Below are 24,716 nucleotides of genomic sequence, written 5' to 3' on the forward strand. Positions count from 1 at the left end.
TTTTTTTTTTTTTTTTTTTTTTTTTTTTTTTTGCATGTGAGGGTTGACAGACTGTGACTTTTAATTCCTTTCATGAAAAGGAAAGCAAAACCTAAACATACTTTAAGGGTCCTCTCTGGGACAGGAACCGGTGTAGACATGCTTGGGTTTGGCCTGGGTTGTTTGACTTCTCCAGGGGAGACATGAAGATATATGTATCTATTCATCCCAGATACAGAACTATACACGTTCTACTTGGTGCACTATTGACTTTGGGGGATAAGTTACAAAAGTAGGGGTGACTCAAAGGCAGATATATCACCAGAACATGGCCAAGCAATCCAACCCCAGTCAACTTAATTAAATCTGCTGGGAATCCAGGGATGAGAAATCCTGGTTGCCCTGTCTCTACTTCCCAAGTGCTAGGATTCCAGGCAGACACCACCATACCTGGTTTATTCAGTGCTAGAGAGCAATCTTAGGGCTCCATACATGCGAAATTCTCTCACCGCTTAGCTATATGCCCAGCCACTGTTTAAACTCTTCTAGAATGCTGACTGAATTGAAGTCTTTTTTTTTGGGGGGGGGGGTTCCTCTGTGTCCACCTGGCTAAATTCGTTGTTGTTATTATTAATTATTTGGACTGATATTTTCCCTGCATGTTTGTCAGTGTGAGGGATGCCGATCCCCTGGAGCTATAGTTACAGACAGTTATGAACTGCCATGTGGGTGCTGGGAATTAAACCTGAATCCTCTGGAAGAGCAGCTAGTGCTCTTAACCACTAGGCTATCTTTCCATCTTTGGAGTCTTTGGGATAGCGGAGCCTGTGAGGATTTCCCTAAGGCTTTATGAGTCTCATTATCCCCCACAAAGGACTCCCATGACATTTTTTGGGAAGGCCATTACAATTACTCTACTTAAAGCTCGAGCTGCACTGTAGTCCCAGACATTAACAAGAGCCTGTGTCTTTCTGTGCAATGGTAGCTGATGATAGTCAGGCTGCATCTGGACACTGCTCTGTTGAGTAGGCACGTTGGCCTTCTCGTAGGGGTGTCTTAAGTCGCCCTCCTCCACAGAGCAACACAGGGCTTAATCAACTAATGCTGTTAAAAACTTGGATGAGGAGACAAGGTACTGTGATTGAAGTTTCTGCAATCCCAGGGAGAGAAAGAAACAGATATGTGTGGCCTCAGCTTTGGTCTAAAGATCAATGCGGAATTAATGTGCACAGCCTTGCCAAGAACACAGCAGCATGCAGGGCTGTGCTTGCAAATCGCCTTCCATTTACATCCAAAGATCAGAGCAGCTAAGAAACTCTTGGTCTGTGTTTCTGCTCACACAGTCCTTAGGGACCACAGCTGACTGTTTCAAAGGAATTGAAAACAACCATCTATTCTTTTGCTCCTCCAGCTTGTGATCCGTTCCTCCAAGGCATCGCTCCAAACCACTTCTATTAAGATTGCCAGGGTCACAGCAGGGCATTTGAAAGCAGCGTTCCTTCGGTCTCCAAGAACATTTACAAACTGGTTGCAAAGGCACACTGATTACTTCCAGTTGCTTTCAAAAAAAATGGCAGTGAATTTTAATTTCTTCTCTTTATTTTCCTTTTCATAAAATGACTGACACTTGAAAACCATCCCTTAATAAATTAAAGATAAAAGGTGCACATTCTTTTTCTTTAAAGATATGGAAATATTTAGGAAGCACATGGAGGTAATGGGCAGTGCTCGAGAGCTTGGTGCTCCGTTAAGATACATATAGTGGATGTATAAGGGATGAAGGCCATATAATGAGCTATAGGGTCCTGCCCTGAGACTTTCACATAGTCAAATATGTAGAATCTTTCATATGTCCTCTGATCTGAACTATCATGGGACTGACATAATGTGTCCATTAGGTAAGTCCCTGCGATGAGTTTGTGGTGTCTGTGGTCCAATTCAGTGTTCCTTGTTCCCTATCTTTTCTGTTTAAAAATTACCATTTTAAACCATCCACTTTTGTTTTTTCGTTACCACAGATGGGTTCTCATTTCTCATTTGGAGTGGAGCCATGACCTTATGATTTCTTTGTTTTAGCTTGCCTTAAACCACACAATGCTCACCAAACTACTTACCTGAGCTGTAACTCTGGGTTTCCCCTCTTCTACTCATGTGACCACTTTGTCTCTGCTTTACATGCCAAGTGTGTGTAGACTGCTCTGTGCATCTGGAGATTTCCCTGACTCTATCTGTTTGTGATGTGCCTTCTTGCTTAGCTGGGGGCAGTGGATGTTGGGGGCTTTTATTCCTCTCTCATGGCTGAAGTATGTGTATCCTCCTAGTTTAGAGGAGTGCTGCTCTTGGAAGAAAGTAGGTGAGCCCCACTTTCAGTGATTTCTACAGGCTAAAGAGAGCTATGAGCTTAAGACTTCCTTCTTCCTGGGTGTCACCCACACCCCATGTCTGGTTCTCCTTCACTCAATTAAGTATAGCTAGGGTGAGTTGAGACCTTCATCATGGCCATATAATAGCCCAAATTTTCCTTCTGTTAAATCTGGTCTCCCCGAGTTAGACACTGATCTTGGGATTACTCTCTGGAAAGTTCCTATATTCTATCCAGTGTCTGTCTATTCAAATCCAGTTCCTAGCAGTAGCCATTCTTGGATTTTCTATGAACTATTGAGGTCTACTCTAAATTGCTATAGCATTTTGTTTATATGATAGACTAGGATGCATACCATTTAAATGTCTTAACACAGCCTTCAAGAAGGCAAACTCTTCCAACAACCTCCCCAGAGTTGGCCTCTTGGCATCAGCTCATCAATGGACACATGGCCCTTGCTGGCTGAAGAGACCACACATTACATCTCTCCTTTTGCCTATTCCCACTCATCCCTCAACCACTTGTCTCATGTACAAGCCAGGTTAGAAAACAACTCAGAGATGCTGTGTTTTAAAAAGCTAAGACATGCTTCTGACTCCCATCATGAGCCTAATGCAATTAACTCTGGATTTTGTTCTATTTTATGTTCCTTGAAGACTCTAGGTGACTGAAGAGACACTACCTAAAGCCTTCCTAGACTTTGTGGCCAGGATAAAAAAAGATCTCTTAAGGGTCTGATTACATCCATGAATGGTCTGGCTTAGTATGATCACATGACTCTTCCATATACATTCCATTGGTTGGAAGTGGCCACATCGTTCCATCAAAATCCTAAGAAGGTTGAACTCCATATACCTGGAAGTCAGAAATCTGAGGTCATTCCGTGAATGTTCCAAGACTACCATGACTGGGTATAAAACTGCCCTTGCTCTGAGTATGAGCCTACCTATCACCTTCTTGTCTCTGAGGGTCCATTCCCCATGGTGATAGTCTGTAACTCCAGACCCAGTTCCTGACTGTACCCACTACAGGTTCATGAAAAGCTTAGAGCAGAAGTAGCAGAAGAAAATCCCTGAAGAAGGAACTGTGCCTTCTTCTCAATACCCTAGAGGCAAGGGAGAATCTCCCTGTATTTAGGCAGGCCTGTGCTGAAGGATAAAACATTTGTTGAAAATCTGACTTGGATAAGGAAAATACCCATTTACATTTGAGGAGTTCATAATTTTGTTGTACACATATGCACAAAAATACACACACATATGTATACACACATGCACATATGTGCATACATATGCAAACATATGCACACACATGCTCACATGTGCATATATATGCATACACATGCACACACATGCACATGCGCACACAAAACAGTTCTACATGGCATTTTTCAATACATTATGAACTTATAGTAGTCTAAGTAGTAAAGTAAGGCCCTTTAGGGACCTGTGTCAGTGACAAACTATTGACACAGCCATTGTGGTTTCTCATTGTCATTGTCAACCACAGCACCAGATGCCTGTGGTGCACACCTGCAGCCCCTGTCTATCGGAAGTGGAGGCAAGAGATCAGGAACTCAGGGCTGTTCTTGGCTATGCAGTATGCCTGAGACCAGACAGAGGATACCTGGGACCTATCTCAAAGCCAAACAAGCCAACAGACTGCTAAAATGAAGGCTGAGGCAAGGAACGAGGCTTTGCAAATGTCATTTTCATGAGGTAATTTCACGAAGTTCATTAGAGCTCCTTGAATCCCTAAATTAGATGGACTCTTAGAACACCGTACCACAGTGAAGAACAGAATGGTTCTGACAAGATCTCACAGCCTTGGGAGTCTGAAGACCACCTTCTTGTATTCTCAGCTCTCCTCACATTCCTGGTCAGAACCCTTTTGCTTTTGTCTGAGACATTGGCTCCACATACAAAAAGAAATCTCTACTTAATGTTTTGTAGCTGGACATCTTGGGTATATGTTAGGCAGACATATTTCCTTTTCTCACTTTTCATACTTGGCGAGGAGCTGAAAGGACAGAAAAACAAGACCCTTAGGAAACATGTGAAGAGGTGGCACTTCCTAAGGGGAAATTTAACTGAGGACACTCTTGGTCCTCAATTCTTACTAACCCAAATCCATTTAACAAAACTGAGGCTTGGAGTGTTCTAGTTCACAGCAAATTTGAGCTCAACTTCTGCAAATCTGAAAATATCCTTCTTATCTAATGAATCTCAGGATGTATTTGTGGCCAAGTTACCACACACAGAAACCAAAGGCTCAAATAATTCTGGGTGCTGAGCCAAAAGCCCGCTACCCGGTGGCTCCTCAACACAGAAAATTGTGATTTAATGTTGGGATTAATTTAACATGGTCCATGATGTTGGGATATTGAGTCTTGCATTGAACAGTGAAACTCACTAGTACAAGCAATGGGACTCAGTTCTGTACAGCCACCGACATGCTTTGTCTTCCTCAAAACCTACTGCTTGGGAGGGAGTTGCTTGCTTCACTAATGTTATTCTTACTGAACACATTTTTGAACTGTTCTACTGGGCATAGAGTAAACACAATCTTTTGAGTATTCTCCACAATATTAACTCAATTTCACTGCTTGATGGAGGATTTGATTTGGAGGAGTAGCAGGTGATTGTAAGGGCTATATGAGATCGCAGCTAGATGTCATTTCTTTTTCTTTTGGAATAGCTAGGATCAATTTAGATTCACTCAAATGAAGGAAAGCTAAGGGGAAAACTGAGCAGCACAACACTGCTTACAAGTCTGGGCTCTACTTCATGGGGTTGAATCGTCCCAGCAATTGTGCACTAGTGGAAATGTGGAGTGGCAGAGCACCCTCTTCCCAGATACTTCTCTAAAGGGGTGGGCATGCTGATGGGCCATGTCCCTGGTGCAAGAGTCAGTGCATGCTAAGATAGTTAACAAGTAGTGGTTAACAAGTAGTGGCACTCCCTTAATTTCCCTTGGAGCAAGCAGAAAGGTCAAGGATCAAGGTGAGAAACCCTAGTAATCTCATTTGTTTGTTTGCTTGTTTGTTTCTCTGTTTGTCTCTCTTGCTATTCCTACCATTGGACCAGCCTTGCTTTGTCCTTGATCCATGACTGTTCTTGAGGAAGTTACTTTGAATTACATCCAGATCTAGCAACAGCAGACCAAAGAAACCTTGTTTCATCCAGGTACATATTAGTGAACAATGAGTTTATTAGAATTACCTACCAGGGTGACTCTGATCTCAGTACCGGTGATGACTCATGGAAGCTGTACCACTGGTATCTTCCATGCAACTTACAGGCAGGGCTACCCCCAAAGCTTCTGATTGTCTTAGCAATTATTTACTGATTTTTGGAAAAGGGATTTAAGGGTCTTGTGAATTTTGAATTTCCCAGATCTTGTAAACTTGTGAGTTCCCAGATCCTCTGACCCTTTTCCTCTCTCTAGGAGGGGATGTTTCAACCTATAGGAAATAGGTACATGATATTACTACATGGCATTGACAGAGTCAGCACATCTGGGCTAAAGCTTTCATCTTAAAACAGGAAAGAAGGATGGTGGGGGGTCTGTTCTCATTAGGACTTCTGCCTTGACACATGGCCAAGCCACCTTACCAGAGTGCTCCTGAATGACTCCAAGGCATAGGCTATGTTACAGAGTGTTTCTTTGTCAGAAGGCATAGCTTCCTCAGGAAGGCTAAAAAGCTGATATTTATTCTCCTCCTTAAAGCCTCTGGTCACAGCCTTCTTGCTGGTAGTGATATGTCCTCTACTTAACAGAAGTGGAGATCAGCACTTAGAAAGGTAAAGTATCTCACCCCAAATTTTGCTCTGAGGATTTTTAAGCCAGGGTTAGATTAGGGTCTGCCAACAGTTGTGTACTGAAAATGGCTTGCAATTGGGAGTCAACAAATGTCATTGTCTCTTTCCAACCCAGTGCAGAGTGTTGAAATTGTGAAATGAGTCATGATGGGAGTATTCACACCATGGTAATGAACATGAGTCACAAACCAGAGCTTCTGTACCCACACTGGAGAATTAAACATTAACATAATAACAAAACAGACAAAAACCCAGTTATGTGACTTTAATGTCCACATTCTTTTCATTGTCCCATGTTTCTCTGAAAGGGCTTGAAAGAGTTTGGTTTATACAAATTGGATCATTTGGATTGCATGTATTATTTATAAGACTAGACACTTGTCTTACTGTGGGCTGCATTCTAACACTAACCAGTCAAAAGAGGAAACGCATAGTACAGAACACTCTTTTGTAACCAGGCTCTACTTGACTTTCTCTCTCTCTCTCTCTCTCTCTCTCTCTCTCTATATATATATATATATATATATATATATATATATATATCCTAAAGAAATAAAGAGGGGAGCATGGCTGTATGAATGTTCCCAATTCACACTGCATTAATGTAGGGCTTTGGGCATCAGTTTTACATGCATAGAGCAAAAGAACCCATCCATGCACAGTCATGGAGTCTAGAGAGATACCATGAGGTCAATTTTTGAATCAAGTCACTATGTCAAGTCTCAGTGCAAGTTCTTTCACTTTTCTATGCTTCAGTTTCTACATCTGTCATACAATTGTATTATTCTTGAAGTAAAGAATAGGAAGAGATGGTAAATGTATTAAAGACATGTAACTTTGTGGTTTTATTAACAGCACAGTAAATACTCAGTGCACAGTAGCTTTTAAATATGGATTTGTAACTAAATCCACCTGTGCCTGAAAACTACATGCTAATATATCCTAGTATTTAATAACATATTTATTTATATCACTGGACCATATCTGAATTCCAGGACAATGTGACATTTGTGCTGGGTATAGTAAGAAGGGAAAAGAAGGAAATTCTGAAGCTCAGTTCAAATTGCAATAGTCGGCCAGGTTTATGCATAGTCCTTGAGTTTTCACCTTCATTTCTCCCCTCTGTAAAGTAGAACTAAGTTATATCATTTAGCTTATATATTGCCAGACTTAACTGCGACCTCTAGGGACATGCTTGAAATGTATCTTTATAGATAACTCAGTTTTTATCATGGCTAAAAAACATCAGCAGATATTTTATTACTGCTGGGATGGAATTTTAGAAGTCTGAAGTTTTGATCTACACACTCTAGAAATAAACATATTTTTTAAGTCAACTGGGCTGGGAGGAGAGTGTTAAATATTGAAGCTGGGTAGGGAAGTAGGGGTGAAGGTATGGGGGACTTTTGGGATAGCATTGGAAATGTAATTGAGGAAAAGATGTAATAAAAAAAAGTATACTTCAAAAAAAAAAAAAAACCAAGATAACTGAAAGCAAAGTTTGCACAGAGAGCCAAACAGTGTAACAAAGCTTCCCTCTGTGCTGATTTTCACGTGGAAAAAATGCATCTATTTATAATTTAATAAAGATGCCTCCAAGGGCAAACAATGTACAGCCAATTTTTCTGCTTCTTTGAAGAATTTCCCATATGCTGAGAGTCTTTGAAATTAGACAGAGAAGCTTGCATGATGACTAATTTGGTTGCAAGTTTCCGCCTATTCCTGTTAAGCAAGCTACTCTTTTCTGTGACCTCTCTGTGACCCGAGCCAATGGCAGACTTATCTGGATTTTTACTGGATGCTGTCAATTAGAGAGATGTGACTGACCTTTGCCCTTTCTCTTAGTGTCATTGAACCCCCCTTTTTGAAATCAGTGATATCACTGAAAGGTTGAATTGGAGGGTAGGAGGCCAGAGTTTGGTAACATCTAAAACTGTCTTCTGGGCAGTTCTCCTTTCCAGTGATATGTATCTTACCATGGTCAAGATGCTGTTGATTAGCTCAGTGGTTGACTCCCCTCAGGTTTGGATGAGATACTGAGATATATGACTTTTCTCCCCATGACAAGACCATAAGCAGAGACATTTCATTTCATGGCTCCCCAATTCTAGGCTCAGAGAAGAACCTTACGTGGTTCTTTCTAGTTCCTCTTCCTCTTCCTCCTCCTCCTCCTCCTCCTCCTTCTCTTCTTCTTTTTAAATCTTGAGATCAAGTACTAACTTATTTTGAGGAAAAATGTAGTCCTTATCTTCATTTCTCTGAGTTAGACCAGGGCATTTTAGACCTTTTGTATGTATAACACTTTTTTTGTGCCTGAGAAATTTTTGTGTGACCTTGGGTAGCAAAATATTAAGTCTTTGCTTTCCACAATTAAATAATTATTTTTTTATAATAGCAGAAATTTTCATAGTTAAAGTAAAACCACTGCAATTCATAACAAGTGATAGCCTAGAATTTGGAGCCAGTGTGTTTTGGGGAGCATTTGTTGGCATCTTGTGGTTTGATGGCCATTCTATGTGAAGGCATGTGATGCTCTCAAGCAAGGCTACAGGGAAACCGCATAGCAAGAGAGTGAGCCCATTAGAAACAACTCAGGCTTATTGATTTTGAATTAAGTTTTGTTTTTTATTCTTTCAGGAGTAACTGTTGTCTTTTTCTCAATCTGCACATTCATTTAAGCAACCAAGTACAGAGTTGCAATGCTGCAAGGAGGTTTTCAGTACTCAGCCATAGATGGGACATCTGTGTCACCCTCACTCTCAACCCCTGCAAGGCTCAGGAACATTGCGGAAGACAGGGTGGAAAGAATATAAGATCCAACTAGGGAAGAGAGGCATAAAGTTCTATCTTCTAGATATGACACAGCTATTGTTCATATGAATTCACCACCTATGTGTTTACCTGCACAATGTCTACATGAGACCAAGCCTATCGAGATTCTAGTGTGAGTGGGGGAGGGGCTTATGAGACCCTACCCTCAGCTGAAGAGCTAGTTGCACTTGGTGGCTACTTGTGGGAGCGGGAGTCACGTTCCTATGGGAGTGTGGCCACTGGTAGGTGGTTCATGCCTCTCGTCTGTGACATATAGATACTACTAACCAGACTCAGTGGGTCATAAAAACACAAAGCCAAACCAGCATATGAACTTGGGACAGAGGTGTGTTGGAGGGATGTGGGAGAGAAGTTGGCAGGGGGAGGGTGTATGAAATCTTCAAAGAATAAATTAAAACTTGATTAAATATATTCTGGGGGAATTCGATGAATTATATTTTCTTATTCCCCCAATTGAAACTATTCAACTTGCTTCCTATCCCTAATATTTTTGCTCAAATTCTGTTTCTGAACAATGAAGTATTGTACGTTCTAAGACCTCTGTATCTTGCATTGTAAACAGGGCATCTTGTGCCAAGGGACATGTTGCATAGTTTTGCTGTTTCCATGCAAACCAATGGTAAGACTTTTGGCTTGAGTGAAAGAGCTTATTGTCCAGTGCTCTGATGGAGGCCGTGTGACTCTTAATTTTCAGTGCTTGGTGTCTTCCTCGTGTTTCCTTACAGGGGAACAAGCAGCATCTTCCGTTTATGGGAAGGAGTCACTGATGGGAACGTGTGCCCACACTGATCACAGCTCTGGATTCAGGCTCCCTTTGGAGCCAATAAGATCCTGGGCAGAGTGGCATTGACTAAGCCCTTTCCTAATTCATGTGTCACAGAGCCCTTGTGCTTGTGACGCTGGGTGATGCTACTCCTCTGCACTTCGATGCAGTGAGAAAGCCAGCTGTCCAGAGATGTTTCCTGGGGCATGTCACTCTCCTTGGCCATAGGACATGGTAGGATGCATGCACCTCTGAGACCCTCTGCCAATGTGGAGAGGCAGTGCTGCTGTTCAGGTCCAGTGCTGACATGTGAAAAGGGGCAGGCTACCAAGAGGCTTTGTGTTCCAGTCCACCAGAAATGCATAGTATCAAACTTTGTAGCCTTCAGAACTGAGAAAAGAGCCTGGTGCTGGTACAAGCCACTCGTGGTACTTTGTTGCAGTCTCTCTGTAAGCTCAGGAAGGCTTCTTTTTTGCCACATTTTTCTATTTATTGATATTTTTTTCATATGAAGAAAATAATAGTCATCTTAGGCTAATATGTAATTATCTACATTTAGGCTATCATACATATCATACATATCATACAGTTAGGCTAATATGTAATTATCTACATTTACTACTCTTCTTTTATTGCTTGTGTGTGTGCTCATGTGTGTGCACATATGTGTGCACGGGTGTGTATGCATGTGTGCATGTGTGTTCATGTGTGTGCACATGTGTGTGTGCATGAGTATGTATGCATGCATGTGTGTGCTTGTGTGTGTACATTTGTATGCACAGATATGTATGCATATATGTATGTATGTTTGTGTGTGCGCGCATGGGTATATATGTGCACATGCATGCATGTGCTCACATGTTTGTTTATGTGCTTGTATGTGCATGTGGAGACTAGAGGGCAGCCTTGGCTGTCATTCCTCAGGTTATATCCATCTAGTTCTTTGAGACCAGGTCTCTCACTGGTCTATAACTTGCTAGGCTGGTGGCCAGCAAGTCCTAGGGATGTGTTTGCCTCGGCCTTCCCAGTGTTGAGCTTATAAACACTCTGCTTGCTTTTATTAGCATTAATTTTTAAATGTAGGTTCTGGGGCTTGAATGGTGGTGCTTGTGCTTGTAGGCAGACACTTTACTGACTGAGCCAACTCCCATCCTTATCATATTACTTAAAGATAATGTCACGCTCATTTTAATCTTTATTTACCCAGTCTTCTTTTTTATTTACAAATGTACAGGGGATTTATTTTTTCTTTAAATCTGAGAGGCCACACTTCTGAGCAGGTGGAAGGTTAGAAAAGCAAAGCACATGGACCCAGTCCTTTTACATTCTCTCAGATGGAAATCATGACACTTTGAAGCCTTTGCTTAAACCAGGCACGGCCATCCAGCAGAGAGGCCCTCCTGTTTGCAAGGAGCAGATGCTGGCAGATGTCTAGTGAGCTCAGCACTCGGCTGCAGCTTCTGTTCCACCCCCACGGTGCCCAGGAGATAAGATAAAATTGTTAGTACGTGAGATTTGTGACAGCCTCTGGGCTCCAGGACGTCCCATGTCTTTATCATCAGGTCTGTTTAGAAAGAAAAACATTTTGAGGTGTCCCCGCGGAACAGGGTTGTTTCAAAAGTGGCATATGGTGAAATGTTTCATGAGCTTCAAGCAGCCTTGTCTGCATCTGACACTTTATAGGGAAAATGCTCTTGGCAGATGTAGTCCTTGAACTTCGCCTGCTGTCTGTCTGGCTGTGGTGTTAACTGTCTGCAGCTGAAGGCAGAGAGAACAGAAGTGACATAGGAAGGCAGAGCCTGGTCCTGGAATGCTGCTGCCTGCCAGGATGCTCAGCTTAGGTTCTCCCCCAAGGGGAACTGGGTTTGTCTCATTCTGCCAGGCTGGAGCCAGATCACACACATCCATAGTGTGTCTCCAGACACCCAGAATACTGCAGTGCAGTACTTGCTCTGGCAGGACTAGGAAATGTTGGAGGAAAACAGTATCGCTGCCACTTAAACCTTTCAGATGGGCGTTCATCCGTTTTGGAGGCAGTGGAACTTCCAAGAGTTGAGGCTGAGTGAGAGTAAGCTAGGCCACTGGAGGCATGGCATGAAGAGGATTGTGGGAGCACAGTTTCCAGGTATTCCTCTTCTCCCCAGCACACTAAGGAGTAGATTGTTTCGGTGCACACTCTTGACGATACTATCTGGTACCCTCAACACAGGCTCAAGGCAACTGGGCCACCTAGAATTATACTGGAGCTGTAAAAACATGAGCCCACAAACCCTTTTCTCTTTACAAAGTAAAGGGGGCCTTATCAACTTCCTTGTATTCACTAACACAAATGATGTGCACATTGTTTTTTACCCTAGGTGTTGACTGATGGTTAGATGGATAAATAATGTGGTTTTTACAATCAGTATACTGTCATTTGGTGATAGAAGAATGAAATTTCATCACCTTAAATACCATGGATGGATATTGGAGGATACTGTATCAAGTGAAATATGTTAGACACAGAAAAATGAAGCCAATCCTGAAGTAGAGAGTAGGATTTGGGGGTGAGGGCTCTCACAAGTACCATGGCTGGCAGAGAAATGAACCACACAAGACAAGAAGGAGACTTGGCTCATCACAACTTATTTATTTGGTGTTGGTTCAAACTTCTAGAGTCTGACCCTAAGTGGGCATTTAGATTAGTACAACTTTGGGCAAAACGCTTCCTTGTAACAATTATCACCACAAGGCATAGCTATGCCCAGACTCCTTTGCAAAGCACATGGGCATGAGAAGGGACTCTGTTGACTGAGAAGCAATGCTCAGTAGTCCAGGAAGAGGCTAGGGTAAGTGTAATTGTCGGGGGGATTCATGAGGCCAGGCCCTACAGATAGTGAAGATCACCATTCCCAGTTTTCCTGGTGGAAACAGGTATAAATCCTTCTGTGTTACATGTTAGCACAAAGTCCTCATGCCCTCTAGATAGAACATTGGTCAGCAGAGTTTGCTAAGTAGAGGAGGAGTTGAGAGGACACCAAAGGTGTTCAATGTACATAAAGATGAGGTTGGATAGGAACAATGGCTTCTAACGCTCTACAGCACAGTAAAATTAATTGCATTTTTCAAAATACTCAGCAGAGAGGATTTTAAATGTTTCCACATACAACAAATAAAAGCTACTTGATGTGATAAATGAACTAATTTCTCTCATGTGGCCATTATATGTTGCATATATGTATTGAAATGTAACACTAGGGCCCCCCAGAGATTATTAAGCAATTTAACCAGAAAACCAGAGAAGTTGGGAATAAGGGTGAGGGAGGGCAAGACAACGTGGCCACAGAGCTGGTCCCATCCAAGCTTTGTGCCAATTGTCACCAAAGTTCTGCTCTTGAACTGTAGCTGGGGGCAGTGGACACTTTATGGACTTTTAGTCAGTGATGATGGCTGTAATGATAATTATTTTTTTTAAAAAAAATCTCTTTTTTGCCCTGCATTCTTATTTGGCAAACCCTTCTGTTACTCAACTGCTTATGCTTTCTGAAACATTGGCTTTTTCATTTTGCAAATCTTTGTTTGTAGTTGATGTTATTCTTTCTTTGTTGATGGGGCAATATATTCAAAGAAGTTAAACAGAATTGACAGCCTTTGGAAGCTGGTGTGAGGTGAGTATGTGATGTCAACCACAGGCTCATGACTGGAATGCTTCTTGAATTCTAGATGAAGGTTCTCTTTGTGGAGGCTAAGAGAACATAAGATGAGGGGCAGAGCTGGCAGAAGTAACCCGGAGTGATTATTTCTGGACACTTCTTGTTTTGCTGTTTCCTGTCTGACTTGTAGTATGGGGTTCTCTCCTTTTATGTGATCCAAACACCACAAGGTCCTCCTGCATGCGGAGTCAGGCAACTATGGAAGGAGCCTTTGAAATTGTAGGCCAAGTTAACCTTTCCCCCAGTTATTTCTGTCAGATAGTTGGTGGCAACAATGAGACAAGTAGCAAATAGCACTTCTCACAGGTGTAATGTGAGAAAGATACAGTAAGACAGTCAGGGTCCATGGTTGGGGTGTTGAGCATTCTGTCCATGCACCTTTGACTGATGGTTGCTTGCTATCTTGTGGGAACACACTTTCCTGAATTCCACTCTCCTAACCCCTGAAATGATGGACTTTAAATGGAACCACTGCTTCTCAGAAGTGGGGACCAGCCTTGCTCTAGCCTGCAGCTACTGTTACCACAGCCCTGCAGCAGAACCACTAGCTACCTGAGGATAGCTATCCTCAGGGCAGCTGGGTGATTTGCTTGGCCAAGTTTCTACTTGTTACCTGGAGGCTGTTTCTGAAGAGACCTCTCTTCCCTATGAAATGCATCTAGGTTTGTTCTACCCAACCCCAAAGCCCCACCTGTTCTTCTTCTCTTAGGAGAACAGAATGAACCTATAGTGTTACTGGAAGGAGGGGGGATTTTGCTCCCCACATGTGAAGTAAGTTCTTCAATGAATGGAAGGCAACAAAGGGGTCTAATAAGAAGATCTCTTAACAGGTCAGCCTTCTAAGGATGATTGACACCAGACAGAGCCATCCAAGTTAATATATACTTATGGAACTTCTTCCTTTTCCTGGATCCAGATAGACCAGTACCCCCAGGTCCTAACTCAGCCACTTGTCTAAAAATTTGCCAAGTATCTTAGTTACTTTCTATTTTCTGTGAGGAGAACACCAAAGCAAGTTATAAAAGAAGGCATTTAATTGAGGGCTTGCTTATAGTGTCAGAGTGTTTCAAGTCTATGACCATTAGTCATGGTGCAGAGCCTAGCCACAAGGAGGCAGGCATGCTACTGGAGCAGTAGTTGAGAGTGCACATCTGGGTCAAAAGTTGCAGGCAGAGATTCATCCTGGTGTGGACTTTTGAAATCTCATAGCCAACTCCTAGTGGCACACTCTCACAAATAAGGCCACACCTCCTCCAACAAGGCCATGCATCCTTATCCTTCCCAAAGAATTCCACCAAGTGGGAACCAAGCATTTAAATACATGAGCCTATGGGGGCCATTCTCACTCAAGCCACCACATCAAATATTCTCTAGTTACTTCATTTTTCTTTGCTAGATTGTCTGATACTCACCATTAGTCTCCCAGGAGAAAACATTCAGCAATTTTGTTAGGAGCTATGTGGCTATCTAATATTGATGTATTATAAAAACGGTTTTCTATTATTATATGTTAATTATACATAGTAATAAGTTTCATTATGACATGTTCATACATGTATGTAGTATATTTTTATCATATTCACCCCATTACTCTCTCTTGTCCATCTCCTATTCTTGACCCTCTTCTTTTTCCAGTCATAGGAAGGCTTGTTAACTAGTCCCTCTTCTATTCTCATGCCTCTTATTTTGTGTGTGTGACCAATGGGTTTTATTCCAGGAGTATGGGTGATGGACATTTATAGTAACAGTGGAATAAAATGTCTATTACTCTTTCAGAAACTATTAACTGCCCATAGATGCTCAGGTGCAGGGGGTCTTGTAAGCCCTGTCTACCTCCATGATGTGTCGATGGGACCAATTTTTTACAAGTCTTGTGCAGCTAATTACAGGTGCTGTGAATTCAAGAGACTAATGGTCATGTCATGTGCAGAAGACAAAGTTCCCAAAGTTCCCCAACACAGCGCCCCTGCTTCTGGCTCTCACATTCTTCCAGGACCATCTTCCACAGTAACTTCTAGAACCTTGGAGGAGATGGCATTAGGCTTTCAGTTGTGACTGCGCATTTGATAGCAATGTTGATTACTTAACTTTTTATGTGTGTGTGTGTGTGTGTGTGTGTGTGTGTGCGCACACACGCATGTTAGTTTGTGTGTGAGCATGCTACAACACATGTGTGGAAGTCAGAGGACAATTTCATTATAACATGTTCATACATGCATGCAATCATATTCACCTCCATTACTCACAATGAAGGCAGTTCTTTTCTTCTGTAATATTGATTATGGGTATCATACTCAGGATATAAGGCTTGTCAGCAAGAGCTCTAATCCATTGAGCCTACTTGGCAGCCCAATACTGACATACTTTTCAAAGTAGTGATTTTAAGCCATATGTGGCTAGATGTGCACTAGACAGACAGATGGAGCTTGGCTCCTAGGTCCTTGTCCTGCCTTTTAATATAAAATCAGAATAAAACTGAACAGCAAATTACATCGCACCAGTCATGAGTCTTTACTAAGGCCATTGCTACAGTTCATTTTTTTTTCAGTGAAAGGCTCCCTCAAACCTCCACTTTGAGGGGGTCTGTCGTTCATTTGCATGAGTCAGGGAAGCCACTGAGGAGTCTGCAGTGGAAACGCTGCTGTTCTGCTTATAATTATAACCTTCACTCTTGGGGACAGCCAGGCAGAAGGACCGCAGCAAATAGCCCCAATTAGAAAATGACATGTTTGCTGAAAAATTCCCCAAAGGCTTTTGCAGAGACCTGGCTTCCTAGCACTCCCTACATTCTCAGGCAAACAACTGGCTAGACACTAAAAAGAGGGCTAGGCTGGCCTTCTAAGTCCCATGCAGGACCTGTATCATCCAGAAATTACAGACAGACCCCACTTATAAATGGAGACATGGGGAGGCTAGAATGGAGCTCCTCAGCCAGCAACTGGGATCTTTTTGAAATGGGAAATTTGGAGACAAGGCCTTGCTTTGCAGCCTTCCCCCTCCCCCCAGCCTTAAGCTTCAGATATTCCTGCTTTAGCCAGCCTTCTTGAGTGCTGGTATTATAGGTGTGTGCTAACTCTTCGTTGGACTAGGCCCTGGAGGAGCACTTCAGGTCTAAGTAGTGCTGTGTGTGTGTGTGTGTGTGTGTGTGTGGTGTATGGTTTGTATATATCATGTGTATTGTGTATAGTGTATGGTTTGTGTGTGCATGGTGTATGTGTGTATGGTTTGTGTGTGTGTTGTGTATGTTTTGTGTGTGTATGTGTATATAGTATATGGTTTGTGTGTGAGGTATATGTATATTGTGTGTGTTGTGTGTGTATGTTGTATGTATACATGTGTGTAGTATATGATTTGTGTGTATTGTGTATGTTGTATGTGTGTGTATTGGTATATTGTGTATGTTGTATGTGTGTGTGGTGTATGTGTACATGTGCTCCTTTGGAGAGTGTCTTAGTTAGGATTTTACTGCTGTGAACAGACACCATGACCAAGGCAAATTTTATAAAGGACAACATTTAAGTGGGCTGGCTTATAGGTTCAGAGGTTCAGTCCATTATCATCAAGGTGAGAGCAGGGCAGCATCTAGGAGGCATGGTACAGGCAGAGATGAGAGTTCTACATCTTCATCTGAAGGCTGCTAGTAGAAGACTGGCTTCTAGGTAGCTAGGACGAGGGTCTTAAAGCCCATGCCACAGTGACACACCTATTCCAACAAGACCACACCTCCTAATAGTGCCACTCCCTGGGCCAAGCATATACAAACCATGACAGACAGTAAGGTGGTAAGGATGAACTAGGGTGCAAAGAAGCATAAAAATATAGACCCTCCTTCTTTTCTTTGACTTCTTTGCCACTACAAGTAATGACCTAGCACTCTTACCTGCTTTTCTTATGCAGTCTACCCTCCTTAGTCCCTTATGCAATAGGATCTGAAGTAGGACTTCTGAGATCACTCAAACAGTGTCAAGATAATCGGGACTCCAGGCAGTCTGAAATCCTACATTTACTAAGATAAGGAGGTTTAGAATTCAATTTTTAAAAAATCATCTTTCATAAGGCACTCTCCCCTGTGTTCCTGTAATAGTGCTGAAGATGTGGTTTAGTGGTTAAGAGAAAACATTGTTCTTATAGAGGTACTGAGTTTCGTTTCTAGCACCCATGTTGGGTGGCTCTCAACTCCCTGTAACTGAAACTCTATGGGATGCAACACCATTTTCTGATCCCTGTGGGTACCACACATGTGCATACCCTCCCCATGTCTATGCCTATGCATATTCATATGCACATATGCATATATATGCACATGTATGTGCATATGTACATATTTGTGTATAATATACATATTAATATATACATAGTATATACATATATGTATATTATAATATTCATGTGTATATTATAGGTATATTATAAATAATACATATATTATATGTATATTAAGTGTATATGTATGTTTTATGTATATTATATGCATATGTGTATTATATGTATTGTATGTATATTGTATGTATAATATGTACATGCACATATATGCATATTATATACACACATGTTATCAGATGGATGAAATTGAAAGATTCAAGCACATATCATGAAACTGGAAGAACCAAGTTTACACATACTTGGCTGTAGAGAATTTCATCCTATATGAACACCCAGAAAAGCTTCCAGGTTGTACGTCTACATTCTTGAGGCGTTGAAAGCCCTAAAGGTTCTGTGAACCATAAAATCTCAATTCAGCGACTAACTAATCCAGCTCCAAATGACTGCTGCTGCTGCTACTACTACTACTACTACTAATAATAATAATAATAATAGCAAAAGGAAATACCAAAAGAGAACAAATGAGAACAAAAAGTCTGGACCTACTAACCGGCTTCATTGCTAGTGGCATTGTGAATGTTACACAGATTTTAAGAACTTTTAGGGAGTGTTTAACACATGCATACATGCACACGCTTAATAATCCCAACAGCTCCACTTCATGGTGCACAGTACTTAGAAGACAGACATGAGCATAGTGATTCTGCACATGCCATGTACTGACATGTTTAAAGCCCACTGTGTGTGATGAACTTAGAAAACCACATTCCTCTCAATAGTGGACTGGCAAAGTAAATTGATATAAGGCCACCCAAAGAATCCTACAAACAAAAATGTAGTCTACATGGATGGCAGATGCATGAATGACTCATTTAATATCACCTTGAAAGAAAGAAGTTGGACACAGAGGTATGCAAAAGGTCCATTTATATACAAAATGGAAACAGGCATAATGCACTATGCTATTGTTTGTGGTACAGCTGGGATGGAAGAGTCTGGAAATGGGTATGAGGAGAACTCTGGGTTGCTGGGGACTTTCTGTTTCTTAACCATGGGCATCATTTTACAGATGGCAGTTTGCAACAAGTTACTGAGTACTATGAAGTGTCTTATTCCATATTAGCATAGTATTACAATCAAACATTTAAAAAAATGGTACCAGTTAACTAAGCTTTGCATTTCAACCAAAGCTAAGACTCTTCCCATCCCTAGCTGTGTCTATTGTAGGTTATATTGGCTAATTTTATGTCAACTTGACAAATGCTACATTTATCTGAGAGGAGGACACTGCAATTGAGAAAATGCCTCCATGAAATTCTTAGGGCATTTTCTTAGTTAGTAGTTGACTGGATAGGGTCCAACCCATGGTAGGTGGTGGCATTATTGGGATGGTGGCTCTGGGTGGAATAAAAAAGTGGGCTGAGTAGGCCATGCTGAACAAGCCAGTAAGCAGCACTCTTCTAAGGCCTCTACATCAGCTCCTGCCTCCAGGCTCTGCCTTGTTTGAGCTCCTGCTCTGGCTCCCTTCAGTGATAAACTGTTATATATAAGCCAAATAAACCCTTTCCTCTATAACTGTGTTTTCATTATGGCAATAGTAACTCCAACTAAGACAAGTTGGTACCAAGATAATGGGATATTGCTGTCACAGATCTAACCATGTGTTTTGGAGGATGGTGGAAGGACTTTGGAACTTTGGACTAGAAAAGCCACTGGGTATAGAGTTCAGTGAATTGTTCTGTAGGAGTTTAGAAGACAAGAATATTGAGAGCAGTTTAGATGATGGACACCTGGCTTGTGAAGTTTCAGAGGGAGGCAAAGGCTCTACTGGGACTTTTATGTGAAGAATCTTGGTGTCCCGTAAGCAGTAGCTGAAGCATAAGTGGTAACTAACAACAGGCCAGCATCATTGAAGTGAAAAGTTTGAGTTCCTGGGGCAATCAGTGCTAGTCATTTGGGGCTGAGAAATTAGCAGTGATTAAGAAGAGTTTAGCATCACTGAGGTGAAATCTTCTAAGACATGTTTCATGATAGTCATCACATAGAAACTGTTCCAGAAATGGCCAAGGTTGTACCTCACACTGGCAGCCAAATTTGGTAATGTGTCACCCAGGTAGTACTGGTTTTGAAGACATTAAAGGGTCATGGAGAGCAGCTGAGGCTGGGCACTGTGAGAGACCAGAGAGGCCATTGAAGGTACAGCAGGGGTAGCAATGGAAGCCCCAGGATTGAAGGAGTCATGGAGAAAAGGTGAGATTTTGCACTATGGAGAGAGTCCAAGAGAGGCTGTTGGTGAGAGTGCAACCCAGTTGCAGCAGAAGAGCCCAGCATTTTGGAGATGCCAGTACCATGGGATGATCACCAAGAACAGCAGCAGCTGTGGAGTGGAGCCAGCTGGAGGCTAGAAGACAAACTGTGTGCTGCAGAGGGCAGAGCCTGAAGAGCGACCCAAGCCCCTTGAAGGAGCCCAGAAGATGGTGAGTGAATCCCAGATCATTGAAGATTGTGTTATTTACACTTTTTGTAGTTTAGTTTTGCTTTGATTTAATTGCGACTGCACCTGGCTTTTCCCTCTCGAAGAAAGAAAGCATATACTCTCTTTTTGATTTTACAGGAGCCCAAGGTTGAGAAATGAAAGATTTAAAGAGATTTTAGGTTTTAAAAGAGACTTGGGATTTTTTTTTAAAGAGACTACATTTTGTTAAAGTATTTGGATTGGTAAAGACTATGAGACTTTATAACGTTTGTATTTTTAAAAACTATTTTAATGTTTTATATTGTGATATTGGTGTTAATGTGTAATTGGGAAGAACATGAAAGAAAAAGTTATGGCTTAACAGTGATGTGATTGTATATCGAGTTGACAAGGGGTCAGTGGTTATGGATGATTTTATGTCAACTTGACAAAAGCTAGAGTTATCTGTGAGAAGGGAACCTCAAGTGAGAAAATGCCTCTGTGAGATCCAGCTGTGGGGCATTTTCTTAATGATTGATGGGGGAGGACCCAGCCCAACATAGGTGATGCCACCCCTGAGCTGAGCTGGTAGTCCTAGGTTCTGTAAGAAGGCAGCCTGACTAGGCTATGATGAGGAAGCCAGCAAGTAGCACCCCTCCATGAGCTATGCATCATCTGATGCCTCAAAGACTCTTGCCCTGCTTGAGTTTCTGTCTTTGCTTCCTTCAGTGGTGAGCTACAATGTGGAAGTGTAAGCCAGATAAAGCCTTTCTTCCCCAAATTGCTTTCAATCATGTGTCACCATAGCTATAGGTGAGTTGATTTCCCTTCATAAAGGAAGTGTGAGTTCCTCCCTCACTAGTGGAGAGGAATAGAACAGGAGAATTACAAAGCTCTTTGTTGTCAGAGTGGACCTGGTAGATCTCATGCCAATATAGCCTTTAGATCTCTGGTCGTACATGCTGTATAGGATGTTAGCACCTTAAAGCTGCCCCCTGCCTTGGGGAGAACAGAAATATCCTTTTCTGCATGACAACCCTACTTCTCCCTTAGGTCCCTCTATTACTGCTTCCATTTCTTGAACCACTACACATCCCAACCAATGACCCACTGGCAAGAAATAAAAAGCCCTGTTCCCTCTTATGTATCAGAGCTTGCAGCAGAACCAGGGAGGAGCCAGAGTCTATCAGAGTTCAAAGCCTTGGTTTGCATCCTCTGACCCCATCATCCTGGTTGCTGGTCTCCCCGTCTCATCTTTTCCTGGAAGCACTCCTTCAGTCAGCCACTTTGCAAGAAGCCCCATTTAAGCCTTTGGTCCAAGGAAGCTTAATCTTTCAGACTTACAACCTTTAGAAAGGTTGAAGTGCCTTGTGGTTCTACTGCAGGGTCTCTGCTTACTGATGGGACTGTCCCTGCCAACAGTGTGATTTGAGAGGCTCTCTAGGCTAGTGCTAATGGTGACATGACCTCCTTGGTGCTTGTAAGGCTCTGCTAACAAACGACCACATCTGGCCTTTAGAGATACTATGAGAGGGAAACCACCTAGTGCTGTTACTGCTCCCGTATTTGGCCATTTCTCATAGTGTAGGATGGCTGGTTTCGAGAACAACACTTATTCTCATCAGTCCATTGAGTATGAAGGATACTGTGATGTTTAGTGTTGACAGTCAATCTGATAGGATCTATGATCACCTAGGCGACAAGCCTCTAGGGAGGGATAGTTTAAATTAATTTAGCCCTAGGCATACCTGTGGGGGATGATTTTGATTAGGGTTTTTTTTTTTAACTTTTTTTTTTTAAAAGTTTTATTTCTTATTATATGTAAGTACACTGTAGCTGTCTTTAGACACACCAGAAGAGGGCATCAGATCTCATTACAGATGGTTGTGAGCCACCATGTGGTTGCTAGGATTTGAACTCAAGACCTTTGGAAGAGCAATCAGCGCTCTTAACCACTGAGCCATCTCACCAGCCCCTTGATTAAGTTTGTTGAGATAGGAAAAGCCAGCCTACAGAGGGTGGCATTATTTCCAGGGCTCTGGTCCTGGCTGGGTCAGAAGGAGAAAGCTATCTATACACAAGCATTCACTGTTCCCTTCCTCCTGACTGCAGATGCAATGTGACCACTTAAAGCTTTGGATGCCCCGCCTTCCCCTACTGTGATGGATGGAACACACCTCAGACTGTGAGTGAAAACACTCCTTCCTTATGTTGGTCTCCTTAGGGTGTTTTATCCTACCATAGAAAAATAGGTAAGACAGAAACTGTGGCTGTCACAATTTTGAGACTTCTTTTAAGACAGCATTTCTCAACCTGTGGGACATGACCCCTTTTGGGGGTGGGGGTGGGGCAGGGTGCATTAAACAACCCTTTCATAGAGGTTGCCCAAGACCATGGAAAAACACAGATATTTACATTACAGTTCATAACATTTGCAAATTTACAGTTATGAAGTAGCAACAAAAATAATTTTATGGCTGGGGTTGGGTTGTTCCTTTACCACAACATAAAGAATATTAAAGGGTTTTAGAATTAAAGGTTGAGAACCACTGTCTTAAAAAAAAAAATGAAGAGAGGTTCAGCTATCCAGCTCACCCTCTTTGAGAATTGTGTATTCTTAGTATAGTCTCCTTCAGGCAGAGGCCACAGGAAGTTGAGGTGATTATGAGATGGCTTTTTCTATATATTTATATCTGATGATTATTAAATTCTGGTACCACAGTGAAAATGTCCTATTAATATCCTGTTACCTGGAAATATTCACGGTGCTTCAGAAAGTTCCAGAATGAGCATTTCTTCCCTCGCTTTTTGCATTATTCATCAGTCCCTGCATTGTTTTGGTGTTTTCTCTCTCTCATTTTCTTATGTGGCTCATCAGGGCCTTTGAATTCCTTATACTCTGGGAGAATGGCTGGGTTCTGCTTCTCAGCTTTGAGAGGATGCTGCCAACAGTGGGACCCAGAATGCTGCCTTAGAACCAATGGCAGCCTGTTGTTCTCTTCTACATTGTCTTGAAACTGCTTTTCTGGTCATATATAAAATTCTCAAACCAAGTTCTATCTTGAGGAACCAGGTAGTTCGTTGGCAAGCATGGGAAACCAGTGGGAGACCTGATCACTCTACCTCCTCAGCCTCAAATGAATGAGTTGCGGACATGTGATCCTGAGATCACATCATCTGTTATTGTGGTTTTCAGTTCCTTGAACTTGATGGCTAGGCAGAATCATCTGGTCTGGCCACTAGTTCTCAACCTGACGCCTTTGGCAAACCTTTATCTCCAGAAATATTTACATCATGATTCATAACAGTAGCAAAATTACAGTTATAAAGACGCAATGAAAATAATTCTCTCGTTGGGAATCACCACAGCATCAGGGACTGCACTAATGGGTGGCAGTGTTAGGGAGGTTGAGAATCCCTGGGTTAGAAAAAAAAAACAGTTGGTGGATCATGCATGTCTAGAGAAAGGCTTGGGCTGTCTATCAGGACAGGGTGATGATTTGGAGGAAGGCCAGACCATCAGAGCAGATGTCTCTTCAGTGATGTTCCTGCCCATCTTCTTTTAGATATTTTGATTCAGTGTTGGTAAGAAGTTTAGGGGCACAGGACTTCTGCAAACAGCAACCTTGTGTGTTCCTCCAAACAGAGCTGATGTGGTTCCTATTTTAACTGAGTCACCCACTTGGCAACTGAGAAAAAACAGTAAACAGCTTGTTGCTAGCTTCTGTCACTGTGAGAAAAAAAGTTTTTTTCTCAAAGGCCTTTGAGCCCCTTCTATTAAGAAAGTTGATAAATATAGTTCAACAAATGTGTAGCCCATCTTGGATTTATAACCAGCCTTCTATTTTTAACAGATAGGGGCACAGTGACTTAAAACCTGTCTCATTTTGGCTGTGATTAAAGACAATGGCAAGCTCACAGTTTCTTGCCCCCTGTTTCCCAGGTCCTTCTGAAGCCACATTGTGGTTCCACATGTTCTTCCTCATAGCCCATTCCTGGTGCTGCCCACAGCTTTGCTCATGTGTATAACCTTTTCACAAGCCACTGACAGGCTTGAAAATAGAGCCAGCAATGTAAAGAACAACATGTGGGTCATAGGGAGGTGAAAAGTGACCAGTTTGGCTCACCCATGGGAAGTTTAGTAAGGATCAGCTGCCCGGCCAGGCTGCTTCTAGTTGGCCACTCTTTTCTAGGCTGGGCAATTGGACATGGCTGGCTTCAGATATCTGCCTTCTCCCCCTGGTCTGTTTGTATTCCTTTTTACACACCCAGAGCTGTGTTTGAACACTGTAAGTCATGAGTTGCCACATATCTCCAGATGAGGCTGAAAGTAGGAAATGTGGTCTAGTGAAGGACAGAGTGGGCTCTGGGGATGGAAGTCCAAGTGGAAAAAGCAGAGAGAAGATTCCAGCAGGGCCAGACAACTCCAGAGGCAGTGCCGGCTTTTCCTGGGCTCAGGCTGTGTATGCCCAGAGTTGAAGTGGAAAGG

At 42.2% G+C, this 24,716-nt stretch overlaps 1 long non-coding RNA gene across 1 annotated transcript in view; it reads left to right on the forward strand.

Moving 5' to 3' along the window:
• Nucleotides 1–24,716, forward strand: part of LOC110303847 — a 64,629-nt gene that overhangs the window by 34,968 nt on the left and 4,945 nt on the right. The window lies entirely within an intron of this gene.

The sequence above is a fragment of the Mus caroli genome, chromosome 1 (assembly GCF_900094665.2).
Source record: "Mus caroli chromosome 1, CAROLI_EIJ_v1.1, whole genome shotgun sequence".
Taxonomy (NCBI): Eukaryota; Metazoa; Chordata; class Mammalia; order Rodentia; family Muridae; genus Mus; species Mus caroli.